Source organism: Watersipora subatra, chromosome 6, assembly GCF_963576615.1.
Source record: "Watersipora subatra chromosome 6, tzWatSuba1.1, whole genome shotgun sequence".
NCBI classification, from domain to species: domain Eukaryota; kingdom Metazoa; phylum Bryozoa; class Gymnolaemata; order Cheilostomatida; family Watersiporidae; genus Watersipora; species Watersipora subatra.
Genome location: NC_088713.1, coordinates 54,432,155 through 54,442,630, shown reverse-complemented (window position 1 = coordinate 54,442,630; position 10,476 = coordinate 54,432,155).

The following is a 10,476-nucleotide window of genomic DNA, read 5'->3' as shown; positions in this document are numbered from 1 at the left end:
TATATAAATAAATAAATAGAAAAACACAATATAATTTAAAAAAAAATCTTATTTTGAAACCACTTATTAGTGTAAACACACCGTGTTTCCACGCCCCTTACGCACCTGCTGTGCCGACTAGGTGGGAAAATATAATAATAACACTTTAGTCATACCTAGGCAAGGGAGAAATTTTTTGTTATAACTATTTTATATTGTACCACAACCAAACGAGCGAAACGAAGTTTGAGATTTTTTTTATGATAAATGCATGTGCACACTCTAACGTACCTGGTTTAAGTTCCTAGTTCTTGCTTCCTACCTCTCTCGTTCTCGCAGTTAAGATGCCGCATTCCTCTCTCCTGTCGCAAACCGGACATCCTGTTCTATGCATCACACACACTTAACTTACGAAAATTATTCATCAACAATGAGACGAACCCTTGTTTTGAAATCTCATAAACAGATTTAACCATCGTTTTGTAGAGTCGTTAAAGTATAATAACGATACAAAACACATTTAAGCCTATTTAAATATTTTACCAAGTCTTTGTAAACCGTCGGCATTATCTTAAAACTTACCCATCTGATCGGATTATACACAAATAGACAGATTAGTGTGGACGAAAATCGCCAAAAAATGCTTGAAAAGCCTGGTTAATAAAAGGTAAGACCGGCCTATGATATGCCAATAAAGCCGTGCGACAGATAGTAGAACTATTTAGCAGCGCGCATTTCACGAGAAAACCGTGCTCGTTTTACCGGACGAGTATAACTGGAGTGGCTCAAAACCTGGTCACGTGACAGGGGAATTTTCTGTTTTTCTCTAATATTTAATATCTCATGGCAAATCTTACCAATTTTTTTGACATTTATATTTTTGATACATTTCTCTATTTTACTATACATTTTTCAAATACCTCTCTGTGTACGATAATCTTATGCAAGATTCTGCAAATATTTATGCACATTTTTCCATAAAATCTTATCTTATATTTCTTAACAGTATTGGGTTATTAGTAGTGGGTTATTGTAATATTGCTGTGATAGAATATAGCATTGTGGCCAGTGTCTAATATTAATCATGATTAAATGCAACTGGGCATGTGCAAGAACAGAAAATGTGACAAAAACAGAAAATCCCCTGTCAAGTGACCAGGTTCTGAGCCACTCCAGTCGTACTCGTCCCATTTCACCAGTCTATGACATTGTTTACTTGTAATCGAATTTATTCGAAGGTTTCTGTAATAAATGTAGACTGTTTGAAGCGTAGACCGAACTACAGGTACGAAATTGTGGTACACAGTTTATCAGCCTGTTTTTTGTCCAATCACCGAAGGTTGCATTATTTAAAACTTTAGCCAAAATTCTTTACAACTTATGTACAAGCTAGGGCGGAACTACAATGCCCCTTTATGACGAAAACATTTTTTTATTTTGCTGCAGTTTCAGACGCGTGAATGCTCATACTTGCTTTCTGTTAAAGATCGCTATCGAAACCATTCTACATTCAACGCAACCAACTTTCAAACTGTGTATAGTACACAGAAGCTTGCCATTTTACTTCTAATTTTGCATTTCAGAGTTATAATAACCATATTTCGTTATTGTTGTTGAATTACATACATTACAATAGATTAGGCCTACAGCTTAAATTAATATTGTTTTTATCGTTGTAAAACATATTTGAGATAGTAGTAGATTAGGTGTGATTGTTTGTGTGATTAGGTGCGATTTATTATTGTATTAAACCAAGCTTTTCAAGCTATTTCTAGAACATTTCTATTTCAAACAAGTCTCATTTACACTATACTCTGTCAATTCCTGCTGAGAACTACTTTATCAACAACCAACAGTACCCTTTCTTTTTCCATTATCACTCTGGTCGTGGGCTGTATGACAGAATTTTCTAAATTGATATCTAACTAATAATATACTATTACTTAGATATCGAATTAGATATTAATGATCATACTTTTGATTTTTTAATTTCTAGTTATGATATTGATGTGAAATGTATTGTTTTTTTTGTGTTTCTTTTGAGTGAAATACTACAATGATTTTATGTGTAATGGTTAGCCTATGGACATTGAATTCAATTTCATCCAAGACAAATTTTTACCACAAATAAAGTGGCACTGCTACCCCAAAAAAACCTGACTGTTGCTATAAAACAAAATTGAAACAACAACTCAATCAATGGAGATGGGCACTACTATAGTTTTTTCTGAAATTAGTTTTGACAGTAACGCGCTGTTGCAATAATGAACATAAGTATCGATGTTCCAACAATTAGTCTTGAGATTGCGAGGCGAGGCGCAGGACTCTCTGTAAGCTATTATCTTATAATCAACAATAACACGCCAGTATTTTGTTTCCAAGTATATGGGAACTCTATTTTCTTCAGATGGTCAAAAATGACAATTATTCTGTCATTACCCCCTAGTCAAAACAAACAGAACAGTATGCATTTATACTTAGCTCTATTAGCTATGACCTTTTAATAAGTACGTGTTTATTAGGCATGCGATGATGGCTCCTTCTGTTGGCAGGGAGGCTTAATAAACTCTCTTTTTTCGGGGCCTTATAGTTTCCTGGTTTTCCACCTTTTTGAGTAAATTGCGTCAGCTGTGTGGTTTTTTTTCTTGATGAGTTGATCCTCTACATGCCATTTGCTGCAGGCTCCTTTGGATTATGTTAGCCTCTCTATGTCTTGGCTCCTTTCTTGCTGCACCCTCTTTTGCTACTTGGCTCGCTGCCAACTTATCGCTCTTTTGCTCGCTGCCAGCCTTTCCTTATATACTCATTCTCAGATGATTGCCTAGTGTCATTGATTGCCTAAGTTCATTTTTGCGAATATTACACTATTCTTGTAACGCCTAGTTAAAGTGTCTTTGATGTCATTCAGCATTATTTTCTGACATGTGATATATCTTGACATCTGCCATCTTATGAGATTTCATGATGATGCGGTGCGCCTGGGTAATTATACTAAGTCAATAATTTGTACAAGATTGGCCATAACCTGCAAACCATGATCAACCACTGATTTGTAAAACTGGATTTTGCTATAACACCATATTACAATATTATTATTAGTTGTCATGTACAATGCTTCGCATTCCTAGTTTCTTGGTTTCTCATGCTTTCGGCGCTGAGGCATTTCTAGCTTAGCAGTTTTTCACGCTTTCATTTTAGCACTACAATTCTTGTGATGCCAATCTTAGCTTGATTGCTGCTTTTTGTTACGCTGTTTGCGGCCGACTCTACTTTCGATGTTTCAACTCTGACAACACTACATTAGAATTTCAAAAAGCATTCACTTAATGTATGGTGACTAGTTATTTGCAAAATCTAAAAATAATCTTTGAATTCTCAACCCAACGTGTTATGTTTTATTATGTTTACCATATTTTATTCTTAACTCATTCTTACAATGCTCACAATCAATAACCAATGATTTATGATTAGCTAGCCTGTGCTTTCTCATTGGGGCCTCATGATGCTTCTATCATATCAGTTCTTGAATGATGTAGGATTGATTAACTAATTGATTAGCTTGTGTAGTTTCACACAGTGTAGCTTTGTAGTAGCCTCAGAGTTCCAGCCTATTATACTAAACTCTGGTCAGTTGCGCAATTCAAAATATTTTAAGGATCACCCAGTCCTATCATTCTCTATTCTTTCATTCCTACAATACTATTTGTCATGATATTTTTGGATTGACAAGTTTTTCACGACAAGAGAAGGTTTAGATTGATCAGTTAACATTGGATAATAAAGCTCATAATGTTAATTGGTATATTTTTATGGAGTTTGCCTTAGGAGACTTCATCTTTAGTACTTTTTGCCTTTAACTCATCTTTCTCAAGTTTTACAAAGGTAGACTCATTCTAATTCAGATTTAACTGTATTAACTACAGCTGAACTTCTATATATCATGGTTAAATAGTTGAATTATAGTTATTTGTGTATTCTTGCAGGCTGTACACTCCAGTACTAGAACAAGATGGAGACATAACCACACTGCTCATGTACACTCTAATTACTAACAGCAAGTTAGTCCTGATTTGTTCATAGTTGTTTATCATAAATACATATTGTATTTCTGTTGGTAGGTATATTTCAATAAAGGTTTAGTTAGAACATTATCATCGAATTGTATAATGTTAAGTTGATAAACCGTTATTGAAATAAAATTAAAACCGAAAGTTTGTAAAGCTTTGTGACAAAAAAGGCTAGAATAATTGACTGTTTAAAGTTTACGATTATAACTGCATAAAGTGTACGGGTGATGACTGTATAAACCTTATGGGTGCTGACTGTATAAACCCTATGGGTGATGACTGTATAAAGTGTACGGGTGAGGGCTGTATAAAGTGTACGGGTGATGACTGTATAAAATGTGTGGGTGATGGCTGTATAAAGTCTATGGGTGATGACTGTATAAAGTGTACGGGTGATGACTGTATAAAGTGTACGGGTGATGACTGTATAAAATGTACAGGTTATGACTGTATAAAGTGTACGGGTGATGGCTGTATAAAGTGTACAGGTGATGACTGTATAAAGTGTGTGGGTGATGGCTGTATAAAGTGTATGAGTGATGACTGTATAAAGTGTATGGGTGATGACTGTATAAACTGTACGGGGGATGACTGTATAAAGTGTACAGGTTATGACTGTAGAAAGTGTACGGGTGATGGCTGTATAAAGTGTACGGGTGATGACTGTATAAAGTGTACAGGTAATGACTGTATAAAGTGTGTGGGTGATGGCTGTCTAAAGTGTACAGGTGATGACTGTATAAAGTGTACAGGTGATGATGTTCTAAAGTGTGTTGGTGATGGCTGTATAAAGTGTATGAGTGATGACTGTATAAAGTGTACAGGTGATGACTGTATAAAGTGTACGGGTGATGACTGTATAAAGTGTACAGGTTATGACTGTATAAAGTGTGTGGGTGATGGCTGTATAAAGTGTATGGGTGATGACTGTATAAAGTGTATGGGTGATGACTGTATAAAGTGTACGGGTGATGACTGTATATAGTGTACAGATGATGACTGTATAAGGTGTACAGGTGATGACTGTCTAAAGTTTGTGGGTGATGACTGTATTAAGTGTACGGGTGATGACTGTACACTAGACGCTCCTATAACGTAAAATTCAGATAACGTAAAAGAGATTATGTGAAGTTGTTGCTTCCTACTGCGAAAAAAATTCCATTTAACGTAAAATGTCAAGCCGGGTAAGTTTTCGATTAAAAATGTTTTCGAATCAAAATCGATTAAAGTGTTAGTCGAGTGTTAGTTTATTTAGCCGCATTCGCGGAAGAAAAAACACTGTGCGCTTAGCGTACTATTTATTATATATGACTTTCGCGACATTCTAGCTCGTCGAAATAAATCGTTAAATGCATCGACAAATAGACGAATAGAATAGCTGCGCAATGGTTCACAAATACAAAGGCGATACGTAAGTGTAGGTGTTAAAGTGTCGGTTTACCAGTTTTATTGTCACGAGCTGGAGTATCGTCGAAAATTATCTTTATCGTAGCCTTGACCCCTGGATAGTAATAGTTGACGAACAGGTAGAACTGCTTTTTATAGAAAAAATATTTTGTTGTTTTGCCTTATTGTAGACATACAAAACATTTGTTATTAGTTTTCTTTGCAAAGTAGACTTTACCGTTTAAAAAAATACGCAAATCGTTGTAAATTAACGTCGAAAATGTACAGTTCCTACCAACTTGTGTAAATTTACCACAATCATGGTCTATTAAAGCAGTGAGATTGATCAAAAAAAGGAGAAAAGTTGTTGATGCAAACAAATATTTCTGCAGTTACGGTACAGCCTATGAATTAAAGAGTTAAGTAATTTTTTACCTTTTTTGCATGACCAAAGGGGTGAGTTTGGAAAGATCTTGGAATGGCTTAGACAATTAACATGTATTTTAGTGTTCTTATAACATAAATTGCCGAAAACATAAACGTTCCTTGAACGGATTATTTACGTTGTAGGAGCACCTACTGTATAATGATTCTAACTAGGAATGCTTAGATATCAATTATCTTCTTTCACTAGAATATGGACTCTCTGTTGTTTCAGCACATCTACTCATTTCTCTGAAGACGTAGTCCCTGCCTTACGCTACACTATGGTCAAGGAGATCAGCTGGTCATGACTGAAGAAACTAGGCATACCCTTTCTAGGTATCTTCATACCATAGTAACGGTGAGTCGTTGTTTCATGAATCTATAGCCTGTACTAGCAGAATGTCCGGCGTTGCACGAGTATTAAAATTCAGCTCATGAACAATGACAAGTAATGTAGTTGCTTGACGTTTGTCGTTAGCCTGGCACATTGCCAATGGTTAATTTGAGTAAGGCAGTTATCTACGGCTCTTACTAAAAAGAGTCGTGAAAGCAAGCACGAAATGACGCTGCGCCGTAACGGAGAGCGGTAACTTTTTTCACCCACATAGCGACATATGCCGCCCAATGAATCCACCAATCTCGTGTAGAATGATTAGTAAGATATCTTCTTCGCGACGGAAGGTTCCGAGATCAAGTCCAGCAGATTGCAAGCTTTTAATTTCAGGATATCAATAGCTATAGCAGGACAAAATGAAGTACTACCACACAAACTTCGAGATCTGTATAATAATAGATAGATTATCGTATAATACAATGCGTGTATTTTGTATGCTTGTTTATGACTCCAATGCACATAAGTGTGCATATATTTCATAATAACATCTTACTAGGATCAGAGGTGATATTATATATTCTAACTGTGACTTACATTTAATAGGTATACAGTCAGGTGTTTACATAAACTCCTCCATATAATTATATGTATTCGTATATTTTACATTCTCCCATCGAGGTATCTTTATCATAGAACACATTGTATTTAGTCAATGCTGTTCTTTTAGCTCTTCCCAGAAGGCAATCAGGAAATATCTGAAGAAATACAACAACTATATTTATCCATTGCCATGCTAAATAAACTAATCTCTATGATCATTTTCAGGTAAGAAAGATACTCCTCTATAAGTCATCATACTATTCCAGTATTCTACTCCAACTTTCTGTAGTAAATATTAGAGGTTGTAGAGTAGACAACTCTAAACCTCTTTAAGTTGACTTGAGAATTACAGAAACATAATATTATTTTGAAGTCTATCTAAATAATTAGACATAGTAAAAGTCATTTCCTGTTCCATCCATTTGCTACCTTTTGTTAATATACTTACCAGGGTCTACTCGTATACACGTTATTATACTGACAGGTGAGAATGGGGCTGGTCTGGAAAGACAAATGATGATTCCGTGTATTCTAAAATTGAGTTTCCTTCTCGAGAGTCGTCTCCTTCTTTCAGGAGTTGCAAATGAATGTCAGATGAATAAATGGTAAGGTTTGAGCAAGCCTGAGCTTTTCTGTGTTCTGCATTCCAACTTTCTGTAGTACAACATAAACATGATAAAAACATGTCAAAGAAGAGTTATCATAATAAAACAGAGAATAACAATAATAATTATAATTGTTTGCTGATATATTATTCCTGTTTTCTCTCTTCAGTTAGTGTTCAATCTTTTAAATGAGCTAATTTAGGAACACTTTGAGATGCTTTCAAAAAAGTCAACATCATTGAATCAGCTTTTACAAAAACACCAGATCACAGTCATTGATGTCCTCACATCTACTCTCTTTCTTAATAAAATGATATCATCAACTTCTGGCTCACATGCTTTCCATTTTCCGACCAATCAATATCTTATCAGGTGACGGCATCTGGCAACAGTTTTGTTCACATTTTTCAAAGCAAATTTATGTTTATGCCTCCAGCCTAGCCTTACTTCTACTATAGCACAAGTAGAGTTTTCATGACATCCAAAGTGTTTGTAAGACAGTTGGAAGTGAGGCTAGGAACAATTGATGACAGTTTGAGGAGTGTCTCTATAGGTTAAATCTTGTCTATAAAGTTGTTTATATATTTATTTTATATCAGGAGTTGTAATCTTTTGCTGTAGGCTGAGAACACATACATGAACAATGGGAGATTATAGTAAAGCAAAATACCATAGCTTAGTAAACAAGCTTGGCCACTCCAACGCCGCATAGCTCAAATCATAACTACCATGTACAACTTTTTATCATATTTTTAGGTCAATCAGACACGCTGATTGTGATTTTGTTGTACTTAAAATTAAGATTGACCCACCAACTTTCAAACTAATGAAGGCTTTTTTACAGCGTTTTAATATCAGTCTCGAAAACAACACAATTGGCACAACAAGCTCCGCCCATAAATATTTGACGTAGCCTAGCTTTTTAGGAACATAAATTAGGATGTTTAGTCTGATTTAAAATGATGGAGATGGGTGTCTTAAAATCCATTATTATCTAAATTTAGCTTTCAAAATAATTTGAGTCTTTTCTGAAAGGTAGATGAGCTATTTAACATTTCATATTTAAAAATAAGCTCAGTAAAGCGCGATAACAACGTTAGTTTGTGATAAAATCGTGTTTTTTCAGCTCATTTTTCTTGATGTTCAGCCTATTAAACATCTTGTAACTAGCTACAAGTAATTTTGAATAGTTTACCTATCTTTAAGAAAAGACTGAGATTATTTTGAAGGCTGAATTTAGATAATAGTGGGTTTTAAGACGCCCATCTGTATCATTCTAATTCGAACTAAACATCCCTAACTTCCAGTCCTAAAAAGCTAGGCTGCGTCACATATTTATGGGTGGGGCTTGTTGGGCCGATTGTGTTGTTTTCGAGACCGATATTAAAACGCTATAAAAAAGCCTCCATTACTTTGAAAGTTAGTGGACCGATTTTTATTTTGAGTACAAAATCGGAATCAGCATGTCTGATTTATTTATAAAATACAATAAAACTTCTACGCGGCAATTATGATTTAAACAGTAGAAGACACATACAGTAGGAAACTACAGAACTCCAAGAGAACATGTGTTAAGATATAATTCGGTGACTATATTCCAGCAAACCAAACAGAACAGAGCGTGTGCATGAAAGCTCTAAGAAAATTCATAGAATATGAAATTAACAAAAATATCACGAAATCATAACTGTAAAGATTGCTCAAGTACTACAGTTATGGAGTATAATGATTACTAGTACTCTGGCAGTTTTGTGTGTCATGAGAGATTATCATATGTAATAACTATGTGCATAATTATTCTATTATTATTTAATGCCAGTATGTTTTATTATGGGTAGTACTCTGGAGTTCTGTGTGCCATGAGATATTGTCATATGTAATAACTATGTGCATAATTATTCTGATATAAGTGAGGAGGTAGCTGAGTGGTGCAGTGGTTAGAGTGTCGGTATGCAAAGTCAAATACAGCCAAACATGGATAACTCGAACTTCACGGGACCAAGCAAAAGTGTTCAAATTATCAGAGCGTTCAAGTTATCAGAGCACTGTCACAAGTCCATGTATTTACTTATTTATTAGTAGATACATGTACATATGCAAACTATAATATAAATCAAAAGCACAAATGGCTTGTTTCAAATTAAATGCTCCTAATTTAAAGTTTAAAACGTTTTTATCAAAAAGTATAGAGATTTTTCTGTCACTTGAGATTGGTTTGTTGTTTGAGGTGATGTTATTGCCAGGACGTTGTTTTAGATTGACATTGGCAAAACTTGATCGTTGTTGAAATGCTCAAAAGAAAAGACATCTTTTTCTTTTGAGCGTTTTACCCACGATCAATTTTGCCGATTTTTCTTGAAGTTTATGCAACATCAAGAAAAAGTTACCAAAGAAAAATCCCTTACTTTACCTGGGATTCGTTAAGAGCAACACTCCGAGGCAGTTCAATTAAAAGTTTTACGAGGTTTAACGGTACATTGTATATCACTCACGCTTTTTGAATGGATACTTATTGAATGTACACACGTATTCTGTGTTTAGGTCAAACGATGAATTTTTTTTAGCTAAGACAACGTATATGTTTAACAAAAACAATTTTTAAGACGTTTTAAACATTCAACATTCCGACGTTGATTCAACACAGATTTAACGTCGGAAAACTATTTGTCACGGGCTAGCCGGGTCAAGCACTCAAGGATTTTCGCCTCGCACATACAAAACAACATGCTGTTTTTGTTTTGTATGTGCGTGGCGAAAATCCTTGTGCGCGTGACCCGGCAAGCCCGTGCTATTAATCGTATAGCAGTATAAATCAAATTTGACCAAACCTTTAGAAAAGTCGTTGACAAAATTATTTTGCCGATGGTGGTAATAACAACGCTTATGAATTACGAAAAGATGAGGTTTACCTCTATGGCTTTGAATAAAATGATTTTTTAAAGCGATAACAACCGTTTCGGTAGCCGTTGGGCAAAAAACAGTTCGAATTAACAGTGTTGAGTTCGAGTTATCTATAGCAATTCATCATTACGTGGGAACAGACCCAAGTGTAATGACCCTCTGTTTAAAAGGATTATTA